A 13,878-nucleotide genomic window follows, 5' to 3' on the forward strand; every position below is an offset into this window, starting at 1 on the left:
CAAAGCAATCTTGAGAAAGAATAGAATTGGACGAATCATCCTGCCTGAATTCAGGCTATAGTACAAAGCTACAGTCATCAAGACACTATGATACTGGCACAAAGACAGAAATATGGATCGATGGCACAAAATAGAAAGCCCAGAAATAAATCCGCCCACCTATGGACACCTTATATTTGACAATGGAGGCAAGAATATACAATGGATTAAAGAAAACATTTTAACAAGCGGTGCTGGGAAAACTGGCCAACCACTTGTAAAAGAATGAAACTAGAACACTTTCTAACACCATACACAAAAATAAACTCAAAACGGATTAAAGATCTAAATGTGAGACCAGAAACTACAAAACTCCTAGAGGAGAACATAGGCAAAACACTCTCCGACATAAATCACAGAAGGATCCTCTATGACCCACCTCCCAGAGTAATAGAAATAAAAGCAAAAATAAATAGGACCTAATTAAACTTAAAAGCTTTTTCACAATGAAGGAAACTATAAGCAAGGTGAAAACACTGCCTTCAGAATGGGAGAAAATAATAGCCAATGAAGCAACTGACAAAGAATTAATCTCAAAAATATACAAGCAACTCCTGCAGCTCAATTCCAGAAAAATAAACAACCCAATCCAAAAAATAGGCCAAAGAACTGAACAGACACTTCTCCAAACAAGACATACAGATGGCTAACAAACACATGAAAAGATGCTCAACATCACTCATTATCAGAGAAATGCAAATCAAAACCACAAGGAGGTACCATTTCACGCCAGTCAGAATGGCTGCTATCCAAAAGTCTACAAGCAATAAATGCTGGAGAGGGTGTGGAGAAAAGGCAACCCTCTTACACTGTTGGTGGGAATGCAAACTAGGACAGCCACTATGGAGAACAGTGTGGAGATTCAATTAAAAAAAAAAAAAACTGGAAATAGAACTTCTTTATGGCCCAGCAATCCCACCGCGGGGCACACACACCAAGGAAACCAGAATTGAAAGAGACACGTGTACCCCAATGTTCATCTCAGCATTGTTTATAATAGCCAGGACATGGAAGCAACCTAGATGTCCATCAGCAGATGAATGGATAAGAAAGCTGTGGTACATATACACAATGGAGTATTACTCAGCCATTAAGAAGAATACATTTGAATCAGTTCTGATGAGATGGATGAAACTGGAGCCGATTATACAGAGTGAAGTAAGCCAGAAAGAAAAAAACACCAATATAGTATACTAACACATACATATGCAATTTAGAAAGATGGTAACGATAACCCTGTATGTGAGACAGCAAAAGAGACACAGATGTATAGAACAGTCTTTTGGACTCTGTGAGAGAGGGTGAGGATGGAATGATTTGGGAGAATGGCATTGAAACATGTATATTATCATATGTGAAACAAATCACCAGTCCAGTTCGATGCATGATACTGGATGATTGGGCCTGGTGCCCTGGAATGGCCCAGAGGGATGGTACAGGGAGGGAGGAGGGAGGAGGGTTCAGGATGGGGAACACCTGTATACCTGTGGCAGATTTATCTTGATGTATGGCAAAGCCAATACAATATTGTAAAGTAATTAGCCCCTAATCAATATAAATAACTTTATATTAAAAAGATATAGATTGTAAATAAATACATGAAAAATGCTAAATAGCTCTCTAATATACCATCATTAGGGTAATATGACACTGCAATGTTATACCACTTCAGACTTAGTAGAGCTCAAATAAAAAATACTGGAGAGTACGGAATGTCTGGAACTCTCACACATTTTTGATTGGAAAGTATGTGGTACTACCACTCTGGAAAGCAGTTAGACAGTTTTTTCTTTAATAATTATATATCTTATTGTTTAATGACAATGAAGATAGAATAAAAGAAAGCTGCTACAAATTTACAATCATGAATTCTGTGTGGAATTTGAGTTTAATGATGGTAGAACTGAAGTACAAGGGACGTTTGGAATTTTCTGGTGGTGTCTAAAGGAAAAGGAAAATTAAGTTCTCATCATCATAGGGCAGTGTTGTAAAAGCTAATAAAATAAAATACAACAAAAATCATGAACAGGTTAACTTTTCCTCTCTTGCTCATATTTACTAAAGTAGAATACATATTTGGTCACCCTATACATACTAATTTTTTTTAATATTTTCATTTTTATTGCACCCCTGAGTTTGCTTTCCTGCCCCACAACCTCTATTTTGTTTTAATTATTATTATTATTTTATTTTACTTCATTTTACTTACAATACTGTATTGGTTTTGCCATACATCAACATGAATCTGCCACGGGTGTACATGAGTTCCCAATCAGTTTCAACAGAAACATCCAGCCATTTTAGCTTAAATTCTACTCCCTCATTGACTTATCCAAAGTGTCTAAACTTTCCCAAAATAAATAAAAACACATGACTACCCAAAGACTTGTACATAAATGTCCATACAATATTTCTTCATAATGCACAAAAATTATAAACAAAAATTTAAATGCCCATCAACAGGTGAATGGATAAACAAACTATGGTGTATACATGGTATAATGAAATACTACTCAGCAATAAGCTTCAAAATATTGATGCAGTTAACAATATGGATAAATCTCCAAATAATTATGCTAAGACCCAGAAGCCAGATACAAAAGACCACATATTGTGTGGTTTTATTCATATAAAATTCTAGAAAATGCAAACAAATACATTGTGATAGAAAGTGACTTGATTTTTGAGTGTGGAGTAGTGGACAGAAGACATTAGAGACAGGCACAAAAAAAAGTTTCTGAGGAGATGGATGTGTTCATTATCTTGATTGTTGTGCTTCATAGTTGTATTTAAAATCTATCAAATTATACACTTAAAACCTGTACAGTCAATTGCATACCAATTCTAACTTAATACATTTATTTTTCTAAATTGATTGGAAATAGCCTCTGAAAGTATACTGAAAAAATGCATTTTTGGAAAATTTCAAACCAACCATATTTCAAACAATCTTGGGTTTTATCTTGTAATTTCTACTATTTTCCTGTCAGATTAACCTTTATTAAGCAAAATTTTGTTATGTTATTCCTCTGTAATTTTGGAGCACGTTTCCTCTTGTTATTGAATCAGCTCAAATTCTACTCCCTCATCAGACCTATCCAAAGTGTCTAAACTTTAAGGCCTATTTCAAATCCAGTTCCTCAAGAAGCTATGAAATACCCAAGCTTAACGCTCTCATCCTTCTGTGAACCCTCATAGCAGTTATTTTTCTGACCGATAGCATTAATACTGGGCCATACATCTTGTAGTGTTGAATGGTTCTTTAGTTGCTGTTATTAGCATTGTCTTTCCAGCAAGAACAATGTATCTTATTAAACAACAAGTCTCTAATAAAGGATTGTTACCTTATTTTTGCACATCCCAACATAGTGCTGAACACATGGTGATGGCTTATGGTGAATACTTCAGTGAAAATTAGATTGTTGATAGATCATTAAAATAAAACCATTATTTGACAAATGGTAATGTACATGTTTCAATGCTATTCTCAAATCATCTCACCCTCACCTTCTCCCACTGAATTCAAAAGTCTGTTCTTTACACCTGTGTCTCCTTTACTGCCCCGCATGTAGGATCATCGGTACCGTCTATCTAAATTTCCTATATACGTGTTAGTATACAGTATTTGTCTTTCTCTTTCTGACTTACTTCACTCTGTATAATAGGCTCCAGGTTCATCCACTGCATTAGAACTGACTCAAATGTGTTCCCTTTTATATCCGAGTAATATTCCATTGTGTATATGTACCACAATTTCCTTATTCATTCATCTGCTGATGGACATCTAGGCTGCTTCCATGTCCTAGCTATTGTAAATAGTGCTGCAATGATCAAGTTTGATGCATGAAGCAGGACACCCAAAGCTGGGGCTCTTGGACAACCTAGAGGGATAGAGTGGGGAGAGAGGAGGGAGGGGGATTCAGGACGGGGGATGGGGACACCTGTGGCCAATTCATGCATACCTGTGGCTGATTCATGTTGATATATGGCAAAAACTACCACAATATTGTAATAATCCTTCAATTAAAATAAATTGATTAATTTAAAAAATAAAATCATTGATTTACCATGTTGATGAATATTTTAGGATCCCTAAACCTCAAATTCTCTCTGAAAGTAAGAAACTGAACCTATGTTTCCAATTGCATCCTTTAGCTTATACAAGTGATTTCTCAAAGTGTGGTTCCTTGGCAACCAAGCATCAGAATCACCTGGAACTTGTTAGAAGTACAAATTCTGGGGCTCCATCCCAGACCAACTGAATCAGAAAACTTGGCAGAAGGACCCATCAATCTGGGTTTTAACAATCCTTCCAGATGATTGTGACACAAACTCAACTTTAAGAACCACGGCTTTATGCACAACAAACTCATTAAACTCATATTGATTTTTATGACATTTATGATAGAAACCAAAAAATATTCCATAATTGTATCAACTCCTGAAGAGAAAAAAGAGGGAAATTAGCCACAGGAAATTAAAGAATCAGTATCAGAACCGTGATTTTTCTTAGATAATTAAACGGAATGCTAGATAGAGTGATGGGAGATGAAGAACAGCTAATAGATATTAATATACTTCATTCCACATATTTTTAAGCTGAATTATAAAGCTATGAATAACCTTTGATTAATATTAAGCATGAAGGAGATAGTGCAGAGCCAGCTTTTCCTTTACAGCGTTTGCCTTGAGTAATGGAAATAGTCTCTTTGAAGAATTAAATATGTGTTTAAATGGGATACTACACAGAAAGGATGCTTGTATCATTTTTATTCCTAATTTTTGACAGCACATTATCTATAATGAAAGTGTTATAGTGACTATATCTGTAGAAAGCAACATGCCCTCATGACTAAATTCTAAGAAAAGCATTAAATTATGTCAGATAAAAGTTAAAGTGGCTTTGGACTGTCACTGAGGGCTTGTTGGATAAAGAATAACACAATGTATTCTCACTATATTGCTTTTTAAAAACTTGTGGTGCAATATCTTATATCCTGTAATGTTTTTGACCTAAAATTTAATTTAGGTGAAAAAAATGAGAATTATAACCCCTTTATATAAATATCTTTGTATGGATTATGTAAATATATGCAAATTATACAACTAAATTATGCAGATTATACAAATAATCCCTTTGTATAAATTATGCCATTCATCCTTTAATGATTGTAAGCACTCATCCAGAAAATATTTAGCACCTAGTATATACTAGGCAATTAATACCAACATTTTTGTTTAGGTTGGATATCAGGACAATGTAATCTTCCATGGTGGTCAGATGGTAAAGTGTCTGCCTACAATGTGGGAGACCCGGGTTCAAGCCCTGCGTCAGGAAGATCCTCTGGAGAAGAAAATGGCAACCCACTCCAATACTCTTGACTGGAAAATCCCATGGACAGAGAAGCGTGGTAGGCTACAGTCCATGGGGTCGCAAAGAGTCGGACATGACTGAGTGACTTCACTTTCACACACTAGACAAAAATGAGCAAGGCCAGTCCTCTCATCAAATATCTGTCAGGTTGGTTAAGAGGATAAATGTTTAAATATATATATATGTGTATATATATATGTGTGTGTATATATATATATATATATATATATATATATAGCCAGGACATGGAAGCAACCTAGATGTCCATAAGCAGATGAATGGATAAGAAAACTGTGGTACATATACACAATGAAATATTACTCAGCCATTAAAAAGAATACATTTGAATCAGTTCTAATGAGCTGGATGAAACCGGAGCCTATTATACAAAGTGAAGCCAGAAAGAAAAACACAAATACAGTATCAGTTCAGCTCAGTTCAGTTGCTCAGTCGTGTCCGACTCTTTGCGACCCCATGAATCACAGCACGCCAGGCCTCCCTGTCCATCACCAACTCCCAGAGTTCACTCAGACTCACGTCCATTGAGTCAGTGATGCCATCCAGCCATCTCATCCTCTGTCGTCCTCTTCTCCTCCTGACCCCAATCCCTCCCAGCATCAGAGTCTTTTCCAATGAGTCAACTCTTCGCACGAGGTGGCCAAAGTACTGGAGCTTCAGCTTTAGAATCGTTCCTTCCAAAGAAATCCCAGGACTGATCTCCTTCAGAATGGACTGATTGGATCTCCTTGTAGTCCAAGGGACTCTCAAGAGTCTTCTCCAACACCACAGTTCAAAAGCATCAATTTTTCGGTGCTCAGCCTTCTTCACAGTCCAACTCTCACATCCATACATGACCACAGGAAAAACCATAGCCTTAACTAGACGGACCTTAGTCGGCAAAGTAACGTCTCTGCTTTTGAATATATTATCTAGGTTGGTCATAACTTTTCTTCCAAGGAGTAAGCATCTTTTAATTTCATGGCTGCAATTACCATCTGCAGTGATTTTGTACTAATGCATATATATGGAATTTAGAAAGATGGTAACAATACCCCTATATGCAAGACAGCAAAAGATACACAGATGTATAGAACAATCTTTTGGACTCTGTGGGAGAAGTTAACGGTGGGATGATCTGAGAGAATAGCATTGAAACATGTATGTTATCATATGTGAAACAGATCGCCAGTCTAGGTTCAATGGATGAGACAGGATGCTCAGGGCTGGTGCACTGGGATGACCCAGAGGGATGCGATGGGGAGGGACATGGGAGGAGGGTTCAGGATGGGGAACACATGTAAACTCATGGTCAGTGAAAGGATGTGATCATGGCCACGGTTTTTTTTCCAATAGAAAATATTCACAGGATTACCCTGTCTTGATATCCAACCTAATCAAAAATGTTGGTATTAATTGCATCTGGTCTTGCAAGATAGTTTTCAAGTTTCATCCTCTTGGAAAAAGACAACTTCAGAAGTTTGCTTCAGAATTTTGTGATGTTATGTATGCATCTTACATAAAGAGCCCTGGTTTTCCTTTCCAATTTTCTTTATTATTTTAAGTGAAGATTTCTAATTTGACATTCACCATGGTAACAGATATAGTTCATTGTTCACAAGCACACAAACCATGTTATTGCTTAGTGACATATAAAAGTTCCTTTTGATGTGTTTATTTTACTATTAGAGGATCCATTCGTCTATATGGCTTCTCCCTCTTTTAAGGTACTATCAAATAATTATTATTTTGCCTTCCTAAATTAATTTAATAGGTATATTAGATAACCAGTCTTGCAACAGGAAATTTTCATAATTGAAGAAGGTCCAGTCTATCATAAAGTGTGTCTTACCATGTCTAGTGTGATTTCTAACCAAATTTTAAGAAAACTTTATTAAACTATTTACTTTGTGGAAAAGAATTGATGTAACTAAATGACCAACCAATTTTTATGGTTCTTACTTGCATTTATATTCTTATAAATAAAAGTAAGTGAAGAGGATTTAATGTAAACCAGTATCTTTACTGGAACCACTACTTTACATAAACTATTTTATTGTAGTTCATTTATAGTATTAGTTTTAGGTGTACAATGTAGTGATTCAATGTTTTTATAGACTATACTTTCTTTTAAATGTGTACCAAATAATGACTATATTTCTCTGTGCTTTGCAATATGTCCTTGTTGTTTATTCATTTTATATGTAGTAGTATCTGTCTCTTTTTTAATATAAATTTATTTCTTTTAATTGGAGGCTAATTACTTTGCAATATTGTAGTGGTTTTGCCATACATTAATCCCATACCCCTGTCTTGCCCCTCCCCACTTCCCTGTCCACACTAGTAACTACTGGTTTGTTCTCTATATATGAATCTGTTTTTGTTTTATTATATATATTTATTTGTTTCATTTGTTAGATTCCACATGTAAGTGATATGTATTTGTCTTTTTCTGACATTTCATTAAACATAATATTCTCTAGTTTCATCCATGTTGTTGCAAATGGCAGAATTTCATCTTTTTTTATGATTGAGTAGAATTCCATTATAAATACCATATCTTCTTTATCCATTCATCTGTTTATGGGCACTTAGGTAGCTATTATATCTTAACTATTGTAAGTAACACTTCATAAACATTAGGGAATATGTATCTTTCTGAATTAGTGTTTTCATTTTCTGTGGATATACATTCAGGAGTGGAACTGCTGGGTCATACGGCAATTCTATTTTTGCTTTTTTGAGGAAGCTCCACATTGTTTTTCATGAGAGTGTATCAATTTACAATCTGGCCAATAGTGTGCTATGGTTCCTTTCCTGCACATCATTGCCAACATTTGTTATTGTTACACTTTTTTGATGACAGTCAAAAAATTGCTATTAAAAAACAATAATAATAACCAAACCATTTATATATACTATGTGGGCTACTGGTATCTCTGCTTTCAGTCCTCTTTCCTTAAGGAAAAGAAATGATTTCCTGTCATAAATCCTCCAGGCTTCCGTTTCAAGATGGCACAGTAGAAGGACTTGCCTCCTGAGAAAGCACCAAAATTGCAACTGGCTGTTGAGCAACGATCAATAGGACTCTGGAGCCCACCATAAAATGATACCCCATGTCCAAATACAAAGAAGAAGCCACAGCAAGATGGTAAGAAGGGGCACAAACATGATAAAATCAAACCCCATATCCACCTAGTGGATGACCCACAGACTGCAGAAAAATAACAAAGAAGCTCTCCCACTGTCGTGCAGGTTCTGAACCCCACATCAGGCTTTCCAGCCTGCAGATCTAACAAAGGAACTGTTAATCCCCAGGAAACCTTGTTTTGAGTGCCAGCTAATTTGATCATAGGCTTTCCAGAGGACTAGGGGAAACAAAGACACCAGTCTTGGAGGGCACAAACAAAATTTTGCATGCACCAAATCAAGACCAGGGGAGAGGAGCAGTGACCCCACAGGTGACTGAACCAAAACTACCTGCTAGTGTTGGAGGGGCTCCTGTGGAGGCATGGGTCAGCAGGGACTCACCACAGGGATGAGGAAACTGGAAGGTCCTCTTTGGTGTAAACTCTATTGGATTTAGCCATTAACTCTACCATAGAGCCCTTGGACCCCAGGGCTGGGTCACCTCAACCAAACAACTATCAGGGAGAGAGCGCAACCACACCCATCAGCAGATAATTGGATTAAAGCTTTACTGAGAAAGACCCTGACCACCAAAACAAGACTCAATTTTTTCCATTGCCAGTCCCTCCCATCAAGAAGCTTACAAAAGCCTGTTAGCCTCATTCATCAGAAGGTATATGGAAGAAGCAAAAAGAACCACAGTTCCACATCCACTAAACCAAAAACAACATTACAGAAAGTTAATCAGCATGAAAAGGCAGAAAGATATGTCACAGATGAAGGGACAAGATACAACCCCAGAAAAACAACTAAATGAAGTGGAGATAGGCTGCCTTCCAGAAAAAGAATTCAGAATAATGATAGTGAAGATGACCCAGGACCTAAGGAAAATAAAGGAGACAAAGATTGAGAAGTTGCAAGAAATGTTTACCAGAGACCTATAAGAGCTAAAGAACAAACAAATAGAGATGAATAATACACTGCTGCTGCTGCTACTGCTAAGTCACCTCAGTCGTGTCCGACTCTGTGTGATCCCATAGATGGCAGTCCACCAGGCTCCTGTCCCTGGGATTCTCCAGGCAAGAACACTGGAGTGGGTTGCCATTTCCATCTCCAATGCATGAAAGTGAAAGGGAAGCCACTCAGTCATGTCCGACTCTTCGTGACCCCATGGACTACAGCCTATCAGCCTCCTCCATCCATGGGATTCTCCAGGCAAGATACACTAGAAGGAATCAATAGCAGAATAACTGTTGAAGAAGAACAGATAAACCTAAGGAGGAACACACTGAGATATATAGTAATCAAACTGACAAAAAGACAGAGATAAAATATTAAAAGCAACAAGGGAAAAATAACAAATAACATACAAGGGAACTTTCACCAGGCTACCAGCTGATTTCTCAAACCAGAAGGGAATGGCATGATATATTTAAATTGATGAAAGAGAAAAACCTACAACCAAGAATACTCTACCTAACAAGACTCTCCTTCAGATTTTATGAAGAACTCAAAAGTTTTACAGACAGCAAAAGTTAAGAGAATTCAGCACCATAAAACCAGCTTTACAACAAATGCTAAAAGAACTTCTCTAGGCAAGAAACACAAGAAAAGGAAAAGACCTACAGAAAATAAACCCCCCCAAATTAAGAAAACGGTAATAGGATCATATATATTGACAATTACCTTAAATGTAAATGGATTAAATGCACCAACTAAAAGACATAGACTGGCTGGGTGGATGAAAACATGTGCATGTATGCACTTCTACATACCACATCACTTTGCTTGATTCCCCCAAAATTGTAGGCAATTATTTTATATTAAGTTAATCATATTTCCATTTTGGCTTGTAATTGTAATTATCTTTTATTTTTTGTCTGACTATTGATTGTGAAAACTGATAAACATCTTTTACTATTGCAATTATGTAACTATTACTCAATACCATTGTATCATGATAAATCAACAGAAAAAAAATAATAGAACCCTATATACCATAACAAAGATCTAGAAAAACCTGTAATGATTTTTAAAAATTCAGATTCATATCAGGATTATCTTGGCATTTTTTTTATAAATACAAATGCTCAGGTATTTTTCCTGAGCTCCAGATATGTTTCTAAAGAGCTGTCATGTTTAAAAACAATGGACTAAAATAAATAAATAAATAAAAACAATGGACTGTATGATGATCTTTTACTTTTATTGAGCTTGTTTCACTTGTTCTGTTTCACATTCAGTGCTTCCATTTAATTTAATTTAGTTTATGTTCTCCAATTTCTCCATCTCTTCTCTCTTTTTTTGATGTTCTTTCTCAAGCCTTTATCAAGGGTAATATAAAAGCTTTTGTATACATGTATAAAATATATATAATAGGTATATTTTTGAAAACTTACAAATTTTTGCCTCTAACAATTTGACATTTTGATTCCACTTGATTTAGTATGAATATAATGCTATATTTCTAATTAAAAAATAGATATGCAACAAGCAAAAAAGGTTTACTATATTCAATATCTTATAATAAAATATGATGGAAGATAATTTAAAAAATAATATATATTTGTATAATTGGATCACCTTTCTGTGCACCTGAAACACTGTAAGTCAACTATACTTCAATAAAATATGCATTTAAAAAAGATGATTTGTCATCTAAATAAAAAGAAAGAAAAGGCAAGAAAGGAAAATTTCAAAAAACTAGTTATTTTGGCTCTAAATCGAATGTTTAAGGCTTGAAAGAGGAGACTGAAAAAGTTGGCTTAAAGCTCAACCTTCAGAAAACGAAGATCATGGCATCTGGTCCCATCACTTCATGGCAAATAGATGGGGAAACAGTGGAAACAGTGGCTGACTTTATTTTTCTGAGCTCCAAAATCACTGCAGATGGTGACTGCAGCTGTGAAATTAAAAGACGCTTATTGCTTGGAAGGAAAGTTATGATCAAGCTAGATAGCATATTCCAAAGCAGAAACATTACTTTCTCAACAAAGGTCCATCTATTCAAGGCTATGGTTTTTCCAGTGGTCATGTATGGATGTGAGATTTGGACTAGAAAGAAAGCTGAGTGCTGAAGAATTGATGCTTTTGAACTGTGGTGTTGAAGACTCTTGCGAGTCCCTTGGACTGCAAGGAGATCCAACCAGTCCCTCCTAAAGGAGATCAGTCCTGGGTGTTTATTAGAAGGACTGATGTTGAAGGTGAAACTCCAATATTTTGGCCACCTGAGGCGAAGAGTTGACTCATTGGAAAAGACCCTGGTGATGGGAAAGATTGAGGGCAGGAGGAGAAGGGGACGACAGAAGATAAGATGTTTGGATGGCATCACCGACTCAATGGACATGGGTTTGGGTGGACTCTGGGAGTTGGTGATGGACAGGGAGGCCTGGCGTGCTGCAGTTCATGGGGTCACAAAGAGTCAGACACGACTTAGTGACTGAATTGAACTGAACTGAATGCTTCATAAAAATAAACTCACCAAAACATTATGAAAAGTTACCTTTAAAAGTTAAAGAAGTAATGTAAAGATATTAAATTCATCAAAGTTGATTATGTAGGAGAATGTCTTTCTTAAGAAATACACATGGAAGCATCTCTTAAGAAATACACATGGAAGCATCTGGAAGTAACAGACCATTGTATATGTAGCTTACTCACAACTAGGTTCTGCTAATGGTAAAGAACCCGCCTGCCAATGCAGGAGACATAAGAGACAGAGAATCAGCTTCGATCCCTGGGTCAGGAAGATCCACTAGAGGAGGTCATGGCAATCCACTTCAGTATTCTTGCCTGAAGAATCACATGGACAGAGGAGCTTGGAGGACTACAGTCTATGGTTGCAAAGATCGGACATGACTGAAGTGACTGAGCACACATGCACACACAAGTGTATATATGTTGAAAGAGAGAGAGAATTAGTATAAGGTCCATGGGGTAAAATGTTACAGGAAGATGGATCTGGTTGAGTGAATAATGAAGGGGAATTCATTCAATTTCTCTTATTTACTCAGGTAATACTCAACAGTGAGTGTTGCATGTTTCCCAAGTTGCCAGCCCAGGAGCACTGGATGTGACAGGTAGCCCCCAACCTCTCCTCCAGACCCCCTTTCCCCTTCTTTCAATCTCCTCCATACCACAAGCCCTTCACCCTCCCTATCCAACCCCCACATCGTCTTCACTTCCCCCACCCCTGTAGGACACTTCATTTGAAACACTAAAATATCATCAGTATGACCCTTGTGACCTCATTTAGTGAATCCCCACATGTTTCAAGGGGCCTCAATGTGAGCAGCAGGGGTGTGTGGCAGAGGAAAGTGGCCTGGGGCAGGAGCACTCGTGTCTCCAGCTCAGGACACCTCGGAGGAGACAGTGGTGGCCACGGGCTACTGATATCCAATAGTCCATCAAGTCTGGTTGAGCCCCAACTTTCCCCCAACTCCCCCCCAACTCCTCAGTTCCCCTTTCTGCCACCATCTCCCTCCCACTTCACCCCCTCAACCCTTCTTCTGGCCCTCAGCCCACTCATCTGTCTATGTAGTCTGTCACTGATCCTCCCTTCATGTGATCATCATTATTCCCTTCTACCTGTTTCCGGTCCCAGCACAAAGGATTGGCCACATGTCATAGACACAGACGATGGCCCCAAAGTGCATTTACAAGGAAATCCTCATCTGTCTTATGATACCCTTCCCTCGCCAGTGATCTGCAAGGGCTGCTGGTGGACCATCTTTTCCACTGGCAGGCAACTATAATGGAACACAATGAAAGCTCCTACCAGGGAGAAGTCTTCTTACTAATGATCCAGTTGCCCTACAGTCACCCCTTCAAACCAAACAAGAATGCATTCACCACCAAAAATTATGATCTGAACATTAGCAGAAATGAAAACAACTGCCTGGACATCCTTAGATCTGAGTGGTCACCAGCACTGGCCATCTTCAGAGTATTGTTAGCCATTTGCCCTATGTCATATGACTCCCAGCCCAGATAATCTTTTGGTTCCTGAAATTTCTAATGGTAGGATGAAGTATGACAGAATTGGTCAGGAATGGACTCAGATATACCACATGTAATTTAAAAATAAGTGATAATCCCATCACCTTCAAAAAGTTGGCAGTTCAGTTGTCTTCTGACTGCTTTCTATGAAGCAAAGTCTACTCATCCTTCTGGGCACACATGGTACATCTTTCATATTAGATTGTGTGCAGAGGGAGTGAAACTGAGAAAAGAACCCTTTTGGAACCTTTCCAGAGAAATACCCCCAAAACCCCCATCTCTTGTTTTTTAAAAGAAAAGAAAAGCCTCCTAAGCCGAGTTCCAAAGATAATTTAAACTGA

At 37.4% G+C, this 13,878-nt stretch overlaps 1 pseudogene; it reads left to right on the top strand.

Annotated features, from left to right (window-relative positions):
• The window catches only part of LOC138930759 (ubiquitin-conjugating enzyme E2 D3 pseudogene), a 109,714-nt pseudogene extending 96,100 nt beyond the window's left edge, over nucleotides 1-13,614 (top strand).
• The last annotated feature ends 264 nt before the right edge of the window (nucleotides 13,615-13,878 follow it).

Source organism: Ovis canadensis, chromosome X (genome assembly GCF_042477335.2).
Source record: "Ovis canadensis isolate MfBH-ARS-UI-01 breed Bighorn chromosome X, ARS-UI_OviCan_v2, whole genome shotgun sequence".
NCBI classification, from domain to species: Eukaryota; Metazoa; Chordata; class Mammalia; order Artiodactyla; family Bovidae; genus Ovis; species Ovis canadensis.